Source organism: Leiobunum rupestre, chromosome 8, assembly GCF_980474605.1.
Source record: "Leiobunum rupestre chromosome 8, qqLeiRupe1.1.hap1, whole genome shotgun sequence".
NCBI lineage: Eukaryota > Metazoa > Arthropoda > Arachnida > Opiliones > Sclerosomatidae > Leiobunum > Leiobunum rupestre.
The window spans coordinates 5,242,668-5,267,699 of NC_143391.1; the positions used below are offsets into that span (position 1 = coordinate 5,242,668).

At 35.4% G+C, this 25,032-nt stretch overlaps 1 protein-coding gene across 1 annotated transcript in view; it reads right to left on the minus strand.

The window, feature by feature from the left end:
* Positions 1-15,828, minus strand: part of LOC149932190 (uncharacterized) — a 90,055-nt gene extending 74,227 nt beyond the window's left edge. The window contains exon 1 of the mRNA XM_090156368.1: positions 15,245-15,828. The gene's annotated coding sequence lies outside the window, so the exon portion shown is untranslated. The remainder of the gene's footprint in view (positions 1-15,244) is intronic.
* Between the last annotated feature and the right edge of the window lie 9,204 nt (positions 15,829-25,032).

Consider the following 25,032-nt stretch of genomic DNA (forward strand, 5'->3'; position numbering starts at 1 on the left):
CACCGATGTAATGGCGGGAAGGGGGAGAAACTCTTCTCTTTTTAAGGAAAAAATATTCCCATCCTCTTTATGACCCTAAATAAATATCAAAGATGTTAAAGGGGGGGCAGCAATAGCCAGAAACCCCCCCCCGCGCCAATTAAGTAAAAAGGCCGAACGGAGAAACACTCGCGAAACCCAAATGGTCGAGAGATCATATTTTTCCTCCACCGCGCGTTTTGACAGTCCGAGATCGTTTCCATGGCGACGACCAAAGAGTTAAAGGCTTACGGTTACTAACGCCATTCCCTCGTAGCGGCGTTGAATATGGTTATTCCGCCGCTTCTATCTGTTATACCAAGAAAGTATTTAGGTAACCACGAACGTACGAGCTTGCTATCATGATCTAATAACTAAATTCGTCTGTTGAACAAAATCCCTGCGGTTTAATCAATTGTATACCGCCATCTAGTATCGCTTTTAACAATATTTTCTTTATCTTTCAATAAAAAATTAAGTCTTAGGTACGAAAATGTTCTGAGGAAAATGTATTCTTAGGTACGAAAATGTTCTGAGGAAAATGTATTCTCAGGTACGAAAATGTTCTGAGGAAAATTTATTCTTAGGTACGAAAATGTTCTGAGGAAAATGTATTCTTAGGTACGAAAATGTTCTGAGGAAAATGTATTCTTAGGTACGAAAATGTTCTGAGGAAAATTTATTCTTAGGTACGAAAATGTTCTGAGGAAAATGTATTCTTAGGTACGAAAATGTTCTGAGGAAAATGTATTCTTAGGTACGAAAATGTTCTGAGAAAAATGTATTCTTAGGTACGAAAATGTTCCAACAAGAAATGTATTCGTAGGTACGAAAATGCTCCAACAAGAAATGTATTCGTAGGTACGAAAACGCTCCAACAAGAAATGTATTTAGGTACGAAAATGTTCTGAGAAAAATGTAGTCTTAGGTACGAAAATGTTCAATTAAACTCCTAATTTAGTTCATATAACAAAATAAAGTTGAATAAAACGATTTAACGAGACGTTTTGGTTTTGATAGAATTTTATTTTGGTTCAAATACCTATTCTTTGAACTGTCCGATGTGATTTTGACTAAAATTTTAGATATTATTTAAATATTTAACTAAAATTAAATATTTATATTTTCCAAACAACTTATTAGGAGAACGCCATTAGATGAAAGATTTATTTTATTTAGTTATTTAGTTTATAATTAGGATTTCAATTAAGTTCCTTCGTTACTTTTTAAATAATTATTAAAACCGGATTTTTAAATTACAGTCTAGCCATTGCTCCTAATCACTTCGGTTTTATGTAATTTATCTCTCGAGGAAACGCGTATAATTAGTTACGGAAAATTTCGATTCCGCTCATAATTTAGGTCGTGCAATTTTAATTAAAGTGTTGGTTGCACGAAAAATCGATAGTAATAAAAACGAATTAATGCGGGTTTGTTTTGAAACCCAGGACGTTCTCTTTCCAAAAATTTCATTGTCGAAACAAATTTCCAAGCCTAAGTGTGTTAACTTTGAGTCCGAAACTGACCTTTTTCGCTCCCCAAAATCCTGAAATTTTCGGCGAATTTTCTCCTCCGTAGCACGATCAATTTGGGGCAAATCAAAACTGTAGTTTTATTCCTAAAATAGAAGGAACTGAAGTGGAGGGATTCGGTTTACTTGTAGAAGTTTTCAAACCAGAGGTTTTTAATCATAATATTAGGCTTATTATCGAAATAAAAAAAAATTTACGCGGCGCGCGCGTCCCGACGTTTTAATAAGAATTTACAAGGAGCCTTCGGTTTCATATCGTTTTTCTACTACGTAGGCTTGTGTATGCCTATTTCAATTACTACCGCGTAGGACTTTTTCCTGGGTGTTAAATCAACCTGCTTTTAATCCCAGATGTAAAGAAATGTATTACAGGCAATTAGCCAATGATACGCTTCGCATTTTCTGACGTCATGGGTGCCGAGAAGTCAGGAAATTCGTCGAAAAACTCGATTTCCACCATTTCGACTTCTTTTTATAATAATTCAAAGACCACTCAACCGATTTTGATGACATTTTCTGTACTTGCTATAAAATGTTTGCTCTTTCTAATGAACCATTAATTAGCCATAGCTAAAATTTCGTGCAACCAACACTTTAAGTATTAATTTAGCGATTTCATTTGTTATTAATTAATAAGCTGCTAATACGCGCTACAACATAACATCTGATATATCTGATTTCACAAATGTAAGATTAGTTTATCCACTATAAATATGGAACTTTAAACAACCTTTTAAGTATTAACAGAAAGTTATATATGTATACACTACGAATGTCTAAGGATGTTTGTGGTGGCCCTGATGTTTCCCATAGAAACAGCGTGGTTTGCAACGGATATTTCGCTCGCAACATGCATGCTAGTCTAACTTTGGCTGCTAGTCTAACTTTGGCTCCTAGTCAACGTTAAGCCTTGTCTCGAATAGAAGTTAACTTAAACCTCTTTGGCTCTTTTTTAACCCATCTAGACCAATTTCCCGAAGTTCTCAGTAACTTCAATACGCTCTTGATTACACTTAGGTTTTTCTTAAAGGCCTAGGTTTTCTTCTGCCTCTCACCCTTTAAATTTTTGTTTCCTTCCAAACAAATACCCTGGTGGTAGGCCAACGTGTTCTGCGGTTGGCTTACCACCAGGGTATTTGTTTGGAAGGAAAGTAAATTTTAAGGGTGACAGGCAAAAGAAAACCTAGGACTTATCGTCATTTTACGCTTACGACTAAATTCTATGAAAATATTTTTCCATCTGGTAACACCGCGCATCATACCATTGCTGCGAATAAAATGAAATCGACGAACCTGCCCCTATAAATGGCGGAAGGAGGGGGTATGTAGTACATCAGTTGACCACGAAAGTCTCGGTTTCATAAATGAGATGAAAAAGGCAAAGAGAGGGAACTGGAGTGATGTAAGCGATGAAGGGAAAATAGCCCACGGCATGAAGGGGAAAAAAGTTTTATTTCTATCGCGTTTCTTTCTTGGGGGGGGGGGGGGGGGGTAGGAAGGGGGTCAAAAGGGGGAGGAAGGCCCCCTCTTCCGGCGACGACATTTTTCGTATGCGGTCGCGGCTGCGGGTCATCTATTTCGTCCGATGAGATACGCGTTCCTCCGGCGTCGGCACCTAAGGACTCTTCTCCGCTTCGTCCTACTGCTGGAGCTACGACATTACTGATTGTGATATGTACGTATAGATATAACGAAAGCCTTTTTCGCCGAGAAAGAAAAAATGCCGAGAGACGGAGCAAGATGTAGAGAGAATAAAGACGCGGGCTTATGAGCTTGCTGGAATATTTTTCATCTCTATTCACTTTATTCGTCCTTCTTTCGCTGTACGCCAGCGCCATCTATGTCTTTCTTTATTCTTTAAAACTTTCAAAAGGAGGACGAAGGAGAATTCGGACGCTTAAGTGAATATGGAGACTGATTTTTATTATTTCCAGCCATTTTTCTCCTCTTTTTCTCGTGGATTTTTTCCTTTCTACCTTACACAAAAGGGGTGACGCGTTCGAGGATCATCTGGAAGATTTTTCCATTACAATAATGATAGTTTACGTCAACCCCGTTTCCTAGCTGGCTCATTTTTATTTTTTTCAATCGTTTAAACGACTTTATTCGCCTGATTTATTCTAGTCTCATTTTGGGTTTCCCTAATCGATCTATATTCTACGTGTATAAAGGAATATTTTGAGTAGGATAAAAAAAACTCAAATTTGTAGATTTTTTTATTTTGTGTACAAAGATTTATTAATGTTAATGTTACCTTATTTAATAGTGTGGAATTTAGTTAGGGTATGGAATGGCCCGGGATTTTATATCAAACTAACTCCGTATATTATCACATATGCCAACCGTTTTACGCCTAAAGGATTCGTATCACGATAATGGACTAACAAATACCAACCTGAGAAAACGGAAAATGTCCACTATTTTTTGGCCTGTTATAGGTCTTTTGAAATGCGCTTCAAAAAGATATTACAAGGAAATCGAATAGTTACATATTTTCGCCACGAATAAAATATACTAAAGTAAAGCTATGCTAAATGTGACTGAAATAAAATACTGTTTAGTAGCTACTAAATTAAATAAACTAATTGATTAACCTTAACGGCAATGTTGACCTACTTTTTACCTCACTTTTAGAATTCTAATTGAATTACAACTTTGAAGTTTCAAAACGACGCGCATTTGAGAAAGAATGTAACGAGAAAATTTTCCTAATCTCTAAAATTAAAATTGCGGCATTATTAAATTTACCGTGATGGACCGAGCTCTAAATTTCTCACTTAGATTAGAACGAGAGCCTTTGTAGCGTACTTTTAATAAGATAAGAAAATATTTCGACTGTATAGCGTCGGCGGCGTCTTTACGATAAAGACTTTATCCCGATATAAAGCCGTAGGAACGCCAGCGATAAAATGGCTACGAATGATAATTTCTAGTAAAATATGCCAGTAGCCTCCGAAACAAACCTACCTCGCTATCTAAAAGCGTTTTCTGCTTAATTGGAATTCGAAATTCCGTCTCTAATCTGAATTTCCCTCCAACCGAGAATGAGTGGCGGTATGCGGGCGGTCGGCTTACCGATAGGAGTCCATACCACCCCCTGGTCACCCTCCATATCTAGCTTATAGGGAATTGAATATTGTTATTCTTGTAACACAATTTGGAGAAAACGTAAGGTAATGACGAAGGTACGCGTGCGAGTGGGTTTGATTATAGCGGCTCTCTGTCTGTCTCTCTCTCTCTCTCTCTCTCTCTGTCTCTCTCTCTCTCTCTCTCTCTCTCTCTCTCTCTCTCTCTCTCTCTCTCTCTGTCTCTCTCTCTCTCTCTCTCTCTCTCTCTCTCTCTCTGTCTCTCTCTCTCTCTCTCTGTCTCTTTCGCTTTAATTATTAACTAATTCGGGGCTTCCCTAATTGAAATTGATTGCCTATATCGACAGAGGTTCGGCCAAATTTTGCTTGATTCGGACGACGGAGATCGGCCATAGGTAGGTAGACGAGAGTCGCGAGAGGCGAGTGTTAAATCCGAGGTTTTCGATGGAATTGGGGGGTATCTCGCCCTACGCGGCGTGGTATTATCCGGGAGGGGGAAGGTCTTTTGGCCCCTTTATCTCCGGCTAAGTAGATTTGTCCACGCGCTATTACAGTTCATTACGTTTAGAGTGCAGCGGAGGGCGTTCGTGTTTCTACGTTCCATTAAGCTTGCTTTTCTCTCTTAGTTTCAAGTCTATACGCGATAGATTAAGTTCTATTAAAGTGTACGGGGGGTGGAGATGAGGGCTGGACTTAGGAGGTCCAGATTGTACTTGTCAACGTCTAAATTCACTCCGAGACCGTGATTGAGTGTGACTGGAGAAAAGGTTACCCGGATCTCCACTTAAAATGTATCTTCCGTAATTCGCTTTGTCTTGGTTTTTGCCCGCATACCGGGGCCTGGTTTTCCCCTTTATCTAATTCCGGAGAACGTCAGCTCCACTTAACCGGGAGGCCCAAGTTTTCCCTCTTTGCAAACTCTAAATGGCGAGTACATTTTTTCATCGCTTGACGCGTTTTACGTCAGTGTATAATATCACGCGAAAGGATTTGTGTATTAATTTTGATTTATCTCCCATAGGGCGTACTTCAATATTTTCAGCGGACCATTGAACTTCCGGTAATATTAGGATTTAAGCCTTGTCCATTGTAATATCATATACACCTAGCTTTATAACCTCTAGATTCATTTTAAAGCTTTGTTAAAGCTAGAGTTGCTGTTGCGCTTCCATATTTTCTATTTTCCATTTAGAGCAGCGCCACGGTGTCGGATATTGGAAAGATTTCCACCCAAATATTAAGCGTGTTCTTCATATTTGGGTAAAATGTTTCGCCATTCTCTCGACAGGAGCGATGTCGGACGATGAAATTTTGAAGATTGGGACTTACGCTTATGATTCAGGTCCCTCAGATTATGTCTGCGGTCCATAACCGAATTACGGAAAGAAGAACCAGGACGGCATATAATAGCTTCGGCGTTATGCTATTATAATATTTCAGGCTCCATCTTGATTTTAGGTCTAAGGCGCCATCTCTTGAACGGAGAAGTAAACATTTTTCATAAATATTATTATTTTATTAAATTTATTAAATTTTATTAAATTAAATGTTATAAATTCTTTATATTTCACACCGAATATAAATTAAATTTAATTCATATTATTGTCCAGTTTTAATTTATAATTTAAATTTACTAACTAATTATTAGTAGAAGGATTTAACATTCTGGTTACAGAATTTAAAAAAAATATATTTGGAAGTAGTTATAAATATCGAAAAATTTAAATTTGTAATACTAGCCCCCCCCCCCCCCGAAACGTATAATCGTACGTACAAATACTTAATTTTTTTACTTTTTTTTGTCAATGACGTGACCCCCCCCCCCGAAACAAAATCCTGGCTACGCTACTGGCCATAAATACAAACAAATTGGTAGAATTACGTGAAAATTAAAACTGAATCGTTTACAAGTTTTTCCTAGCGTAAATTGATTCTTGCCACGATCAGTATGATCCACCGCTACTCGGTTTATATCAACCCTGATTCGCGTGCAAAAGTGTTTGCTACCTCCCCTAACATATTACGAACCTTTACATCGATTGTACGTGTTACAAAAATTCATCAAGATTCTTGATGATTCTATAACAAATAGCACGATAATCGTCTTTGACAAGCATAATCTCGACCGTCATTTTCGGAAAGCAGACTGTCCCTTTTTTCCGAAGTCGCTCATTTATCCCGCCGGGCGTCGCTAACTCTCTCTAAGCAACCTATTTTTTGTCGACCGTCGTATGATAGGGGGGGGGAGGGGGGAACTCACGCTGCCGCGGATTGAAAGCATCAATTTTATCCAGATTTTTTCTCTCTCTAATCCTCTCAAAGTATAATCGCGGCAATGAGAGAGAGATTATATTGGAGAGACCCTGCATGAGCGCGGCCTACTTAATTCCCTTTAAAGCGACGGCACGGCCTACGCTATATATCTAGGAGGCCCTTTCATTCGCTACACATCACTTCTTCTACACTACTCTTACTCTCTCCTCTCCGAAACTAACTCGATCGCTACGAATTTTTTTTCTGCCGATTTCTGGCTTTTTTTTTCTTTCCACGGCTCGCCGATAAGAGGCGCTCTTTATTTTTAAATTCTGGAATCGAATCTAGGAATACGTGTGGCCGAGAGATGGGGCTGGCTGTCGGGGGAAAAAAAGACCCAAATTAAAAGCCCTTCTTTCGCCTTCCTCACTGTATACGACACGGTCGCCATCTATATTAAATGGGTCGAGTTATAACCTGGTAGTTAAGAATAAAGTATTTTTTACGCCTTGTCCGTCTTACGACGTAATGGCGGGTGATCTCGTAAGTTCTTTTAAATGTTTAAAGCGATTGCGAAGTATTTGGGAGAGATAAAGGCCTAGGTTTAACTTATGGCCTTATATAGTTTTAGCGCGAGGCAAGCCGCCGTTGCCTAGTAACTGGCCTTTGTAATTAACCCGAGTAGATAACCGTATTAATTCCATGTTGGGACGCCGATTGCTTTTAATTATTCAATAATTAGTCTCATAAATCTCAATTTGCGGGAGACCTGCTTGGAATTTTAAAATAGGTTGCCAAAACTGCGATTAATTGGACGAGTAAGCGAAGATTTCTAGTAGACTACAAATATTTCTGGGTTTGTTTGGGCGTTTTGTATTGACCCTTAATTTCTCAAAAAAGGCTTAAAATTTTAGTAATACATCAATTAATATTCCTGTATAGTTTTTGATGTAATTCTGAAAAGATAAATAAAATGTTTTTGTACAAAATAAATGTTTTCGAATAAAACATTTTTATATGTAAAAAAAGCGTCTTCGTCGGTTGGTCGAAGATCAAAGTGTAGTAATTATTTATGTTTTAAATGTAGTATATTTTCGCATTAACAAAATCAATGACTTCGTATTTTCATTAGACATATTGCGTTTCTTAGTACTTTGACTAACAATGTAAGTTCAAAGTGTAGTATCTATTTGCAACAACAAAATAGAGGACTTAGTATTTTTTTAATTTAACAAGCTCGTTAGTAATGTGATTAAGATCAAAGTGTAGTGTCTTTTTTAAACCGCTGCTAAAATTGCATCGTTTTGTACGATTCGTACTCGCTCGTAGATTCAACTGAATCCTAGTTTGAATATTTAACTTATTAAAATAAGATAAAACCCCAACCGCAACGCAATTGACCCAGTTTAAAGTTTTTATTCAAATTTTACCTTAGCGCTATCGCGTTTTACGAAATCTGTATTGTAACCGTTGGCGCACTTTATTTGATAAATTGGCATAGTTATATATAAAGAAAAAGCGCATCCCTCGACGGGGTATTTCGATAAAATAGCGAGTTTTTTTCCCCTTCGTCTAATAATTTTTTCCCCGCTTTTTCAAGTTCTTTTTCCCGCTCATAGTTTCTGGTAGGGGGCGCTGCTCTTATCTTTCTCCTAACAAGAACCTGGGCCTATAAAAAAAGTGAAAAAATTGGGTAGAGGGCTTTGCCAAAAAGAGTAGGAAAGTGTAGCGGCCAACATCAGCGATAAGAAATTTAGTGCGCAGTTCGTTCACTGTATAAAACGCTTTCTACCGCCAAAGTTCAGATCAGGTTTGCCGAGAATATTCGAGCTTTTAAAAGAGTGAAGAATAAATACTTTTAAATCTAGAAATTCCTGGCGTCTACGCTACCTTGTAAATGCCAGAAGATTTTCGCCATTTTTTACTTGATTAAATTCTCGATGTTTCATCTTTAACGGAGAGCTCTTGACAGATACTCCAAGGTCTATTTATGTTTAATTAACTGTTAAGTAGAGGCCCTACAAGAGAAGGGGTAAGCCGCTACTAGTTACCGGGGCCCGTGCATCCTATGGGCCCGGGGTTTGAACAAACGTGGTTTAATTATCCCTGGTTTCTCTCCGAAAAAGTATAGCTATCTCCAGCAGTAATTTCTTTTTTCGGTTCCGGAATTTATATTGTACCGGGGCCCGGGCCCGCTTTCGGTGGGCCTGATTAAATACTTATCGTACTGAACATCTATCCGTTTTTGTTTGATTCAAGAGTGACGTCACCTTTGAAAAATATTCCCCAGTAATGGAGTCGATTATTAAAGCTACCGCTATGACGTGGAGCTATTTCAAAAACGGCATAACTTTGGAATATCTGCAAACGGAAAACCGAGAACGTATTTAGAGTACTAAGAACGTACTTTGGGTCAAACTGAAATTTGCGAATAGGAAACAGTAACGCCATCTATCGGGGAGTTCGTTTAAAATATTTTTCTTGTCATGATAAATACGAATCTACCAACTATTTTGCTATTTATGAGAAATTAATTAAATTGGTAAATTTCTACTTAAGTTAATGTTATGCGAACTAAATTAATAGTTAAATTGAACTTTTCCGGATAGCTGTTACCTCTAGATCGTGGTAGCGGTTTTGGTAGGTCGAATTGAATGTTCTCGGTAACTTATATAGGTTCTTGGTACAACTCGAACCTTTTCTATAGTGTTTGTTAACACTAGTGACATATACCAGGGTAAATTATAACAACCTTAATTAACAAACTACTCTATCAAATGAAAAATTAGACAAAAATTCCCGAGTCCAGCAGACGAATTCAAAACATCTAGTTCGATTTTCTAAATATAGATGGCACTATATACAGACAAAAGTACATACAGTATTTCTTCGTGAGAAGTATCCAAATATGTTATTCTCTCTAAACAAGTAATCACTGATTTTTAAAAATAAGTTTCGGACGAAAAGATAAATAAGTTTATCGGCTCTAGCCCTAATGACTTTGTAAGACTATGGTTTATAAAAGTATGGTTTATAAATATCCCCAAGCAGTGTAAATTTTTATATTTTACATCGTTAGGCTGACTAATACAGTCGGTAAATTTGCAGAACTCGCCGCATTGAAAAAGTGCCCCAGGCCTGTGAAAGTACAAGTTTCATTTGTACTTATCTTGTAAAATATAATAAATTTCTTCTATCAACCAAATATTCGATAATATATGATTACTATCTTCTTACGGTATAATATATTATAGAATATATGAAGGTCCGGCCTAATCTCGTTTTAAAAATGAAAGACTAATGAATGAAAGGTTCATCCCGTCGATTCCCGTGTATGCTTAGAATGTTTGGATTTACTATCGCTAGTCTTGAAAGTGTATCACCTGGTGCCGGTATTATTTATCACGACTAATTAGTGGGATTAATATGGAAATTCATCTTCGTTTCGAAACGCGACATTCTTTGGAAAATTCGAAAAATTCGCAGTATTTTATTAGTACCTTGGGGTCCTAAAAATAGAATTCCCGGAATCTCTGGAGAGGTCATTAGGTGATCTTAATTAACGAATTCTCAAATATTCTACTAAAATGCACGAAAAAAGATATCAAGTTTATCCTTTTAATTAGTTAATATTCCCCACGGGAGTATATTTATTTTGTGGTTTTCGTAGAAATTGTAAATTGTTTATTGGGTAGTATACCGGAAAATGATGTTAGAAGAGCCTTGAAGATTTCAAATATTTGACGACAAACAGTAAAAATGTTTCAATGAATAATATTGCTTTTACTAGCGCTACACCAAAACTTAACGGTAATAGCTAGTGTTGGCCTGAAGGGCCTGCCACAACCCTCCTACGCATTGTAACCCAACCACCTGAAGCAAAGGTCTTAAAAGTCGCTAGTGTTGGCAAGAAGGGCCTGCCACCACCCTCATACGCATTGTAACCCAACCACCTAAAGCAAAGGCCTTAAAAGTCGCTAAATTATTGGTATTTGAGGTGGTGCCTTGGATGATGATTATTATTGTACGCGTTCTTGGCAATATAAATACGTTCTTTTCTAGAATTTTAGTTCGTGAAGATACTTGGCTAATTTGAATATTTTTTGGCTCTCTACATTAAAAGATATTTCGTCCATTATGACTCGTTCCTAGAGTCGAAACTTGAGTGAAAATTTTGGGGACTCCGATGAGTACCTTTAAATTTTGGAAATGTTTAATTCATATAGATATTTTTTAGGCTTTTCATCTTCGACATCCACAACAGACTGCGAAATTTGAATAACTTGAAAATAAAAGCAGGCGCAAACCCGTCTCCCTTTTTTGGCTTATCATTTTATGGTAAACATTTACTCCCCCCGAAGAAAAAAATCTTTAAAACAACATCGCGAAGAGATCGAATAAGGACGCGACGTCTAGATCTCTCTTCGGAGAGTGAAGGAGTAATTCCGAAGTGGGCTTCTCCGCTGGAAAAAAACTAAAAGAAAGGAATGGAAAAATCATTGAGGGAAAGCCGACGTGTAGGGAAAGGGGCTTACGTCCGTTCCGTGGTATAAAAATGCCATTAACGCGTTCTTAAGCCTAATCGAGTTTTGTCGCTAGATTTCTACCCGGCCAAGAGTGTCGTCTGCTGGCGTATATACTCGGCGCTGCAGAGATTTATGGCAGTCGCTGAGAGGGTAAAAAGGTGGTCCGTCACTCTTCCTCGGCCCGCCGGAAGTAGAGAGGGCTGAAAGGTGCCTGGGACAAGGGTAACGCTTTATTGATAGCCCCTGAATTTTACACCCTTCTTATCTGGACACCGGTCAAGCGAGATATACGGGAGCAGCCGTCTCCGGTGCTACTCGACTGGAGTGCGTACCCTCTCCTGACCCCGGCTGATTATTTATAATCTTTCAAAGGGTTATTATTATTCTTCGCTTCAGTCGTTCAGCCAAGACCGAAAAAATCACCGCTTTTATCTTCTGAATTCTCTGTTAAACAGTTTTATTATTGCGTTAGAATTTCTCAAAGCCGTGGTCAAATTCACAGTTTCAAATTCACATAGGTGTTTAAAATAAAAATGTTGGTCCAACCTTTCGTGGCAAAATTTTTTGTCTAATCTTTTTCATAGTCGGATTCCTTGCTTTATTACAGCGGTTCGAATATGGTAATAAAACGGCAATGAAATGGAATTATAATGGTACTAAAATGATATTATAATAGTACTAAAATGATATTATAATGGTACTAAAATGGTACTAAAACTGTTCTAAAATTGTACTAAAACTGTACTACCACGGTACTAAAACACTACTAAAATGGTACTAAAACTGTTCAACAATGGTACTAAAACTGTTCTCAAATGGTACTAAAAAGGTAATGAAATTGTATTTTTATGGTACTAAAATGGTAATAAAATGTTATTAATGGTATTAAAATGATACTAAAATTGTAATAATATTGTACTTATGATAATTAAATATTACTAAAATAGTAATAAAATGGTACTAAAACTGAACTAGATTGTTACTAAAATGTTACTAAAATGGCACTTAAATGGTACTAACTTATAGTTAGCGAATGCAATTAAGAAATTAATAAGGCCATTTTTGAATTTTCAATCATAGCAAGGGGAAAATGATGCCACTTTGGCATATACCAGATGGCGGTACAGACGGATGTTTAGGGCGTTTCCATTCCGTGAAGTAGAACATCATGGCAGCGATGGAAAATGTTATCGTACATAGTTCTCAGTTATTTCTACGCGTTCCTGATTTCGTAAATGTATTTTAGGTTATCGTTAAGAATTAATTTTCGTTAACGTTAATGTATTCATCGACGTAAATATTAATGAATGTGTAATACGAAATATTTCCACAATTTTAAACTTTTCATCTTTTTAAAATTTAATGCATTCAGTTTTATGAGAGCGAGTGGAACAATCTGAATAATTTTTTATTAATTTAAAATCGAGACGAAAAATAATTCATTTCCCTTTTAGCGATTATAAATTTATGAATAGTAAGGATACATTTCGCCGTTTTTATAGTGGTCGGTAATCGTTAATTAACTAATTTCCAGAAGAAGAAATAAATAAAAATTGAATGAGAGAAGCGATAAATTAGTGGATTTATTGTAGGTTGTATTTTTAATTCATTTCCCGCCTTTGAATGAGCCGGTTTATTCGGTAGAAATTATGTTTTCGGTTGTGAAGCGAAGACAACAGCGAATTAAGATAAATTTATCGTTGATCAATTGAAAGAAAAATTTAATTATAAATTTGACGTTAATAATTTACAGAGTAAAAATTAATCAATAAAATGTTGATTAATATAAATTTGACGTTTTATAGTAAATGTAATAATTTACAGAGTAAAAATTAATCAAGAAAATTTTGATTAAGAGTGGTGGTAAATTAATTAATTATATTTCTATTCTAGAGAGCAAACAGAGCTGATGGGGTTGAAAATGGGTCTAGGGAGAGAGCCAACAGGCCTGGAGGTAGGTATCAAAAATATACTGTAGACCAATTTCCCATCTATAGAAACAACACTAGAGTTTCATTGAGTTTGTAACAAAAATTCCGGCAAATAAAAAAGGGAACCTAGATCTCCGTTTATCGGTCTTCGTACTCCAACACCCTTTAGCTATACGGAGATAACTATATGATTTGGAACTGGCTATGACTATGACTATACCAGGAAGGAAGAAGAAGAGACAGTCATTCTTGTCCTTGTCGATAGTGATAGGGGCGAATCATCGGCGGCTGCGAAAAAGAACGACCGACCATCCCACCGACCGAAAAAATCCAATTACAAACAAAAGAAGGCGAGGAGAGGCGCGCGATTCCGTTGGCGGGGTTAAAGCCCCCAGTTCCCCTTTTTTTAGACATTTTCAGCGGGAGCATTTTGGCCATCAGGCGCTGGCCGCTCCTATCACAGATAGAAAAGCTCTATTTATTTTTTGCTACGGACACTAGAAAAGTTTATTCTATTTTTCTTCACTATAGACAATTTCCTTTTATTTTTGCTAACGTTACATTTTGCCATAAAGCTGTTTTCTACATCTATATTTAATATTAATTACTTTTACTATTTGATCTATATCTCTTTTAAAGATGTTGATTGTATATGTGACTATAGAGCTCGGGGAAACGGATAAATTAACCGCCAAAATTTTAATTAATCATAAAAAATTCGATTAACTGTTTATTTATGAATATTATTCGCGACTATTGTACGATTTAATACGCAAGCAATAAGTTTTTATTCGGATACTTTTTGCATATGGATATAAAAGAAATGAACGGAAAATTTCTTATCCGAACGCCGAGCCTTAAATGGTTATTTTGGAGTTTGACCACACACTACAGCCTTCCTTTGCATGTTATCGTATTAAATTAAATTGGGGTGTACAAAAATAATCGAAAGAAAACCAGAAGTAAATGAACCGAAGTTATGAGACTGCTATACTCCCCATGTTGGGGCGTTTTCCTTATGAAGTTAAATTTTAACCTCGAATTTGAAATTTTGGCTGCTTCTAGGCCGAAAAAAAAAACGTTTTTGTTTTTATGAAACCATATTTTTTTTAATAGCTATACCCACAATTCCCAAGCGCAATTTATCACGTCAAAAGACGGAGATGGAAATTAGCTTTTATTTGACACTATTTTCATAAGGAAAACGCCCTCCGATTCCGAGCGCTATTTCGATAACTTCGGTTCCTTTACTTCTGAGGCAACTGATATAAATTTTAATAATGATTATTTTTATCCTCAACTGATTATCTGTAAAAACATCACATCAGTATCAAACCTAACTTTAATTCCTAATATTTTTATTAGGATAAAACCAGTTTAGTACCAATGAAGACTTTCTTATTGATTTAATTGGCATTAAATAAATTATTATCTATCTGATGGCTGAACAAACAATTCTGGACGCCATAAAAGGCGAGATAAATTCTTTAGCAAACGTTACGAAGGCAGAGCCAACGGGGAAAAGGTCCGTCGCTTCGTGCTTCTCCGGAGTAGAAGCATCCGTGGGCAGCCGCCTTAAAGGGGAGCATCCGAAATTTTAGTCAATACCGGGCTAGAAAGGACGTACTTTTCCTCCCGGGTTCTTCCTATTAGGTACCCGCGCGGAAAAACTAGCGTTTACGGAATTTTAAAAACGACAATTTATACAGAGGGCCAGTTTCTTTAAACTAAACTTTGTTTTTTGTTAAAGGAATAAAATTCCAAAATCGAGGATATGTAAATATAAACTAAACGAAGTTTGTACACGAGGCTGCTTTTATTATCTAAACGTATTATATGGTAATTCATGATACGAGTAACGAGTCGAAAGAATCAAAGCAATCTGATATATTTCCCTACCTTTTATTAGCGTCGTTGCGAAGGTATTTCGGTCGGAGTGTAGTTTATCGGTGGCTCGGGGCGTTTTCCGACGGTGACACCGGCAATAGGTGTGTTTAAGAAAGGCTTCTATACGAAATTAGCCCCTGGCTTTGACGTACGAGGATGAACGAAAGTTTTTTTCTTACGTCGCGAAGAGGTTTACTTTTTTCCTCCATCGGCGAAAGAGCTATCTGCGTCAGTCGGGGTCCGGCCTGGGCTGACGAACTGTTTTCAAAGGCGACACGAAGCCCGAGTTCAAAAAACCGAAACTTCTATTGACATTCTAATATTTTCCGAAAAACGAAACTGCGTAAATGTCAAGAGATGATACCTTCGAGCTCCACTTCAAATGATACGAAATTAAATATAGAACAGTTTCGTATTTATCAGAAACCGTATTTAGAATATCCGAGTAGTCATTTTTCTTTTTCCCTTAAATCAGCGACATTAACTCGTAATGTTGTTCGTTTTAAAAATGCCCGTTGATTTAATCCCTAAATTTTCGGAAATCCGAGATTCGATCGACGTCACGAACGGCGGGAAAGGCCGACTAGCAGCGGCGAAGTCCTGTCACAGACTGAAGCGATTCTCCGCCACTCGCCTCCGCCGTATCTGGCTGCAGCGCCCTGGCGCGGCGCTCCGTTCGTATTATATCCCGCACCGCCGCTAGATGGAAGCACCGTCTAGAGATGATCGGACGGAGAGGGAGGCTCAAGAGCGACGCTCCTCTCGCTCTATAACGCTTGTTGAGGGAAAGTGTATACGTAGTGATCGCCGTGTGTCGCTGCTGACTTTGGCTGGCTTCGGACCCCAGTTATTTCTACCCCCTTCTTGCCCCCCCCCCGTGTCCCCGTCCCAGTGTCCTTCCATCCGAACACACTTTCGATTCTCTCTCTCTCTGTACTCTTCGGTGAACTGTCGCGTTGCCATACTCGCGCTTGTTATAGAGCCTATGGAATTATGATTTATTTTTAAGTAAAACGTATGTCAAACGACGCTTTCGTAGATTTCCGTTATACGTTTCATATACAGGGTGTTTATAATGTTATGCAAACATTTTAAGGAGTTGTAGGGGGTGAGTTGAAAAGTATGCCTGTTTTTTCCCCCATTTTCCAACGATGAGTTAAAAGAGCGCCAGAAAGCTTCAAAGTGTGGCCTACTAGTCCCTGGAAGTAGGCTGCAACAAGCGCAAAACTAACTGAACATTGCCGGAAACCCGTAGTCGACCTACTTCGTTCCTATTCTGTAAAACGAACAATACGTTTGTAACGAACCAGTCGCGGAGAAGTTCAAGTAAAAAATTAAGTAACTTACCCAGAATATGCCTGTCTCACGTAATCGACGATAGACATTGGTAAAAGTCCGTGAGACGGGGATGCGCCGGTTCAAGTACCATTTCTGGTAGAGACGTTGAGCAGCCAAAGCATTGCCATCCGCTTGTCCATAAAAGAAATGAATATCCGCCAGTTCTTCCGAAGTGAACTCCATTGTTGCAGTTTGAAAGTGATGAGAAACCGCGATCCATCACGACTTTAAATACTGTTTTTGTTTACTTTTGTACGCTGGTTACCTCGATTTGTTTACAAAGTCCTTTTTAACCTATCACACGAACCCAAACCTTAATGTTCGCATTTCTCTGCTGCTTGGTTTTGCGCTCTTTGCAGCTTACTTCCAGGGGCTAGTAGGTCACACTTTGAAGCTCTCTGGCGCTCTTTTAACTCATCGTAAGCATACTTCCCAACTCACCCCCTACAACTCCTTAAAAATTTTGAATAACTTTTTGAAACACCCTGTATAGAAGATAGGATGGCTTCGTCGACTTTTCTGCTGGATTGGGAATAAATACGGCGAGGTAATTTCGCGACGGTTGACGAGTGTAGTGTGTCACTTATTTTTAGATCCAAACTGCTCCTTTTTCCCCGCGTTGATATCATGAATCACTTCTCCCTTCATATTTCTTGATTGATTTTTTTTATTCCCCCGTCAGTTTAAATTAAATGCTCGGTTTAACGTTTAGTTTCCCATTCGCTTTAGACTAATTACCACTTAATATCGACGCAAATTGCCGAGATTATTATACCTCTTTTTTAAGGTTGATTCGAATTCAGGTGCTCCACTAACCTTGATACAAATGGTTTGAAATATAATGTTGGGAACTTGGGCCCTCAATATTCTTAGCGCTTACGTATATTTCAAAATTTTAAAATAATTTTGGAATAATAAACATCTCTGCTACAGACTAAGAAAGTTAAACTAAAAGGATCCAGATTGCATATTGAAGTTAGAATTTCCCATTTCTGACACCCGTATTAACTGGCGCTAGTTACGTCAATAAACAATTTTCAGCTCGTGTTAACAGACGATTTTTGATTTATAATATACTCAATTTAAAATATTATATTTCAATAATCACTCGTTTAGTTTAGCATTATTAATTTTTAATTACGATAAATTTGGTTTTCAACACCAAGAAAATAATTTGAAGTAAGTAAATATTAAGTAAGTAAATATTAAGTAAGTAAATATTAAGTAAGTAAATATTAGGTAAGTAAATATTAAGTAAGTAAATATTAAGTAAGTAAATATTAAGTAAGTAAATATTAAGTAAGTAAATATTAAGTAAGTAAATATTAAGTAAGTAAATATTAAGTATGTAAATATTAAGTAATTATTAAGTATAAATTAAGTAATTATTAAGTATAAATTAAGTTATTATTGAGTATAAATTAAATAACTATTAAGTATAAATTAAATAACTATTAAGTATAAATTAAATAATTATTAAGTATAAATTAAGTTATTATTAAGTATAAATTAAATAATTATTAAGCATAAATTAAGTTATTATTAAGTATAAATTAAATAATTATTAAGTATAAATTAAATAATTATTAAGTATAAATTAAGTAATTATTAAGTAATTATTGAGTATAAATTAAGTAATTATTAAGTATGAATTAAGTAATTATTAAGTATGAATTAAGTAATTATTAAGTAATTATTGAGTATAAATTAAATAATTATTAAGTATGAATTAAGTAATTATTAAGTATGAATTAAGTAATTATTAAGTATGAATTAAGTAATTATTAAGTATGAATTAAGTAATTATTAAGTATGAATTAAGTAATTATTAAGTATGAATTAAGTAATTATTAAGTATGAATTAAGTAATTATTAAGTATGAATTAAGTAATTATTAAGTATGAATTAAGTAATTATTAAGTATGAATTAAGTAATTATTAAGTATGAATTAAGTAATTATTAAGTATGAATTAAGTAATTATTAAGTATGAATTAAGTAATTATTAAGTATGAATTAAGTAATTATTAAGTATGAATTTAGTAATTATTAAGTATGAATTAAGTAATTATTAAGTATGAATTAAGTAATTATTAAATAATTATTAAGTAATTATTAAATAATTATTAAGTAATTATTTAGTAACTATTAAGTAATTAAGTAACTATTAAGTATTTATTAAGTAATTTGGAAGTAATAATGAAGTATACATTAAGTAGTTATTATGAAGTAATTATTATGAAGTATACATTAAGTAGTTATTATGAAGTAATTATTATGAAGTAATTATTATGAAGTAATTATTATGAAGTAATTATTATGAAGTAATTATTATGAAGTAATTATTATGAAGTAATTATTATGAAGTAATTATTATGAAGTAATTATTATGAAGTAATTATGAAGTAATTATGAAGTAATTATTATGAAGTAATTATGAAGTAATTATTATGAAGTAATTATGAAGTAATTATGAAGTAATTATTATGAAGTAATTATTATGAAGTAATTATGAAGTAATTATGAAGTAATTATTATGAAGTAATTATTATGAAGTAATTATTATGAAGTAATTATGAAGTAATTATTATGAAGTAATTATTATGAAGTAATTATTATGAAGTAATTATTAAGTAATTATTAAGTAAAAATTAAGTAATTAATAAGTAAATTATGCTTCAATCAGGGAACACTTAAGTGTTCCCTGCTTCAATAACGTAAAGATCCTAGATTGATTCAGAGTGAACGCTTTACTTGAAAAAAAATCCCTCAAAGTAACTGGAAAATTTAAAAAAATATATAAAACAGCCTGAAGGTAAGTTTTAGTCGGTCTTTCCGTTTTGAAGTAAAGTGGCTTTTGAAGCTCCCCAATTTCGGCTTATAAGTGGGGAAGAAGGTAACAAGTACGGCGTAAATAAGAGAAGGAGAAGTGGCTGAGGGGAAGTCCGGGCCGAGTCTTTTGTACGAAGCGCCTACTTTGATCCGGCCCGCTGCAGGTTGCGCGTCTAAAATTGATGGAATGTTGGAAATGGTTTTCCAATCAAGAGCCGCCGGCGCCCCCTCCTGCCCTTCCTCGCACCTATTGCTTTTCTTTCGCCATTTTTCATCTCGTTTTTCCGCCTCTGATTCTCCGCCAGCACCAGCTAGCACCCGCATTACGCCACGATTGGAAGAACAGCGCGCCAGAGTCAGGAGGATGCGTCGGGTGTCTGCCAGGTCGGCTAGGAATAAGGAACGAAGTTGCCAGGTAAAAGCGACCTCCCCAACCGCCCAAATGCAAATGCAACTAGCCCAAAATAGACAGATTAAGCCAGCACCAGACAACATTCAGAATACGCGTAGGAAGTTCAGGCTGTACGCTCCTACAAGTTCTACGTTCACGTATTCGAGCACTGGCTAGACCTCTCTATTGTCGCCCGACGTTTAAAATTATATATTTTTAGATTTCAACATTTCTGTACACAAAGGAGCCTATTTTAAGGATTAACATTAAAGAAATATATTATATATTTTTTAAAAGAAACCCAAATTCTAACCAAAAATAACTATATTACTATTATTAAAGATATTTTCGAAGCTAAATCTATTTTACGCGTATTAAAAATTTATTACTGAAATTTTAAACAAAGAAATGGAAAGATGTTAAGATTAAGAAATCGTCCACAGATTTATTTCCCGCGTGGTACTTTTAAAAATAGCCAAATTGCGCGTTTTCCACGAGCAAGTGGCAGCTCTTATAAGGAATATGAGTGGGTGAGAGAGAGAAACTTCTTCCATAAGGCGATTTCCCAGGGGGGCTCCACTCGCTAACCATCAGCTCTATCAATTATGCAGAGCTCATACTCCTCTCCGTATGATCTAGCTCTCTTTCTCAGCCACGCGCCCAAAGTGAATAGACTGCATGTATGTATTATCCGGCACTCTCTATCTTGCTACGAGAAAAAATGTGGCCCTATTGCATAGGCCGCTCTTCGGAATCGATGGGCTGCGTGGTCATCCATACGTCAGGCCATGGATTGATACCTTTCCAAACACTATATATCTTTTATCTAATAAGAATAAAACGTCTTATTTCTAATCCGTAATATTATACTTATAGCCGAACCTTTTCCCCAGACTCTCGCCATTTTCCAAAGCGTGCTATTCTTTGCAGATTAGTATTCATTATTTATCTGAAAGGCAGATCATTTACTTGATTATTAAGACATATCCTCCGAAGGATAAATATTGCATTTTTATCGGATAGAAATTTAATCCAAAGCTTTGATTGAATTTTTAATCATGGTTATTAGGATAACCCATTTTTAAACATGGTTATAAGGACAACCCATTTTTAAACATGGTTATTAGGACAACCCATTTTTAATTATGGTTATTAGGAGACTCCATTTTAATCATGAGTATTAGGATTATCAATTTTTAATCATGGTTATTAGGACAACCCATTTTTAATTATGGTTATTAGGACAACCCATTTTTAATTATGGTTATTAGGAGACTCCTTTTCAATCAAGAGTATTAGGATTCTCAATTTTTAATCATGGTTATTAGGATAACCCATTTTTAAACATGGTTATTAAAACAACCCATTTTTAATCATGAATATTAGGACAACCCATTTTTAATTATGGTTATTAGGAGACTCCTTTTTAATCATGAGTATTAGGATTCTCAATTTTTAATTATGGTTATTTGGTCATTTTGTTTTAGTTCGTGGTTATTCGGAAAATTCATTTTTATTAAATCTTCGCATTTTTAATCATGATTACTTGGTAACTCCACTTACATTTATAATAATAATAATAATAATAATAATAATAAAAATAATAATAATAATAATAATAATAATAATAATAATCAGCTAAGCTAATACCCACCACAGGCCTAAGTCATCATGCGACTTTTAAAGCCTTATTATTAGTAGTACATCCCCAATTTAATCATTTTTATGAAGACACCCCATTATTTATCATGCTTATTAGAAAGCTCCATCTTTAACCATGATCACGAAGATATTCCATATTTATTACAGATTAATAGAACACTGATTTGGTATTGATAGTTATAAGAACACCATATTTTTTATTACGATTATTAGTACACCATTTTAAGTCATGAATACTATCTATCCAGGGTTAATATGACACAACATTTTAAATAATGATTTTTAGGACACTCCAATTTTATTCCCTTCGAATGGTCATTAGGAATTTAGAATACTCCATTCTCAGTCGTAATAAGAAGGAAACTCCATTCTCAGTCGTAAATATTAGGGTACTCCATTCTAAGTGGGAATTATTAGGATACTCCATTCTAAGTCGTAATTATTAGAAAACTCCTTTATCAGTCGAAATTATTAGGATACTCCATTCTCAGTCGTAATTATTGGGATACTCCATTCTCAGTCGTAATTATTAGGATACTCCATTCAGCTCAGTCGAAATTATTAGGATACTCCATTCTCAGTCGTAATTATTGGGATACTCCATTCTCAGTCGTAATTATTAGCATACTCCATTCTCAGTCGTAATTATTAGGATACTCCATTCTCAGTCGTAATTATTAGAAAACTCCTTTCTCAGTCGAAATTATTATGATACTCCATTCTCAGTCGTAATTATTAGGATACTCCATTATCAGTCGTAATTATTAGAAAACTCCTTTCTCAGTCGAAATTATTAGGATACTCCATTCTCAGTCGTAATTATTGGGATACTCCATTCTCAGTCGTAATTATTAGGATACTCCATTCTCAGTCGTAATTATTAGGATACTCCATTCTCAGTCGTAATTATTAGAAAACTCCTTTCTCAGTCGAAATTATTAGGATACTCCATTCTCAGTCGTAATTATTAGGATACTCCATTCTCAGTCGTAATTATTAGGATACTCCATTCTCAGTCGTAATTATTAGAAAACTCCTTTCTCAGTCGAAATTATTAGGATACTCCATTCTCAGTCGTAATTATTAGGCTACTCCATTCAGCTCAGTCGTAATTATTAGGATACTCCATTCAGCTCAGTCGTAATTATTAGGATACTCCATTCAGCTCAGTCGTAATTATTAGGATATTCCATTCAGCTCAGTCGTAATTATTAGGATACTCCATTCTCAGTCGTAATTATTGTGATACTCCTTTCTCAGTCGTAATTATTAGAAAACTCCTTTCTCAGTCGAAATTATTAGGATACTCCATTCTCAGTCGTAATTATTAGGATACTCCATTCTCAGTCGTAATTATTAGAAAACTCCTTTCTCAGTCGAAATTATTAGGATACTCCATTCTCAGTCGTAATTATTAGGATACTCCATTCTCAGTCGTAATTATTAGAAAACTCCTTTCTCAGTCGAAATTATTAGGATACTCCATTATCAGTCGTAATTATTAGGATACTCCATTCTCAGTCGTAATTATTAGGATACTCCATTCTCAGTCGTAATTATTAGAAAACTCCTTTCTCAGTCGTAATTATTAGAAAACTCCTTTCTCAGTCGAAATTATTAGGATACTCCATTCTCAGTCGTAATTATTAGAAAACTCCTTCCTCAGTCGAAATTATTAGGATACTCCATTCTCAGTCGTAATTATTAGGATACTCCATTCTCAGTCGTAATTATTAGAAAACTCCTTTATCAGTCGAAATTATTAGGATACTCCATTATCAGTCGTAATTATTAGGATACTCCATTCTCAGTCGTAATTATTAGGATACTCCAGATACTCCATTCTCAGTTGAAATTATTAGGATACTCCATTCTCAGTCGTAATTATTGGGATACTCCATTCTCAGTCGTAATTATTAGGATACTCCATTCTCAGACGTAATTATTAGGATACTCCATTCTCAGTCGTAATTATTAGAAAACTCTTTTCTCAGTCGAAATTATTAGGATACTCCATTCTCAGTCGTAATTATTAGGATACTCCATTCTCAGTCGTAATTATTAGAAAACTCCTTTCTCAGTCGAAATTATTAGGATACTCCATTCTCAGTCGTAATTATTAGAAAACTCCTTTCTCAGTCGAAATTATTAGGATACTCCATTCTCAGTCGTAATTATTAGGATACTTCATTCTCAGTAGTAATTATTAGAAAACTCCTTTCTCCGTCGAAATTATTGGGATACTCCATTCTCAGTCGTAATTATTAGGATACTCCATTCTCAGACGTAATTATTAGGATACTCCATTCTCAGTCGTAATTATTAGAAAACTCTTTTCTCAGTCGAAATTATTAGGATACTCCATTCTCAGTCGTAATTATTAGGATACTCCATTCTCAGTCGTAATTATTAGAAAACTCCTTTCTCAGTCGAAATTATTAGGATACTCCATTCTCGGTCGTAATTATTAGGATACTCCATTCTCAGTCGTAATTATTAGAAAACTCCTTTCTCAGTCGAAATTATTACGATACTCCATTCTCAGTCGTAATTATTAGGATACTCCATTCTCAGTCGAAATTATTAGGATACTCCATTCTCAGTCGAAATTATTAGGATACTCCATTCTCAGTCGTTATTATTAGGATACTCCATTCTCAGTCGTAATTATAAGGATACACCATTCTCAGTCGTAATTATAAGGATACTCCATTCTCAGTCGTAATTATTAGGATACTCCATTCTCAGTCGTAATTATTAGAAAACTCCTTTCTCAGTCGAAATTATTAGGATACTCCATTCTCAGTCGTAATTATTAGGATACTCCATTCTCAGTCGTAATTATTAGAAAACTCCTTTCTCAGTCGAAATTATTAGGATACTCCATTATCAGTCGTAATTATTAGGATACTCCATTCTCAGTCGTAATTATTAGGATACTCCATTCTCAGTCGTAATTATTAGAAAACTCCTTTCTCAGTCGTAATTATTAGAAAACTCCTTTCTCAGTCGAAATTATTAGGATACTCCATTCTCAGTCGTAATTATTAGGATACTCCATTCTCAGTCGTAATTATTAGAAAACTCCTTCCTCAGTCGAAATTATTAGGATACTCCATTCTCAGTCGTAATTATTAGGATACTCCATTCTCAGTCGTAATTATTAGAAAACTCCTTTATCAGTCGAAATTATTAGGATACTCCATTATCAGTCGTAATTATTAGGATACTCCATTCTCAGTCGTAATTATTAGGATACTCCAGATACTCCATTCTCAGTTGAAATTATTAGGATACTCCATTCTCAGTCGTAATTATTGGGATACTCCATTCTCAGTCGTAATTATTAGGATACTCCATTCTCAGACGTAATTATTAGGATACTCCATTCTCAGTCGTAATTATTAGAAAACTCTTTTCTCAGTCGAAATTATTAGGATACTCCATTCTCAGTCGTAATTATTAGGATACTCCATTCTCAGTCGTAATTATTAGAAAACTCCTTTCTCAGTCGTAATTATTAGGATACTCCATTCTCAGTCGAAATTATTAGGATACTCCATTCTCAGTCGTAATTA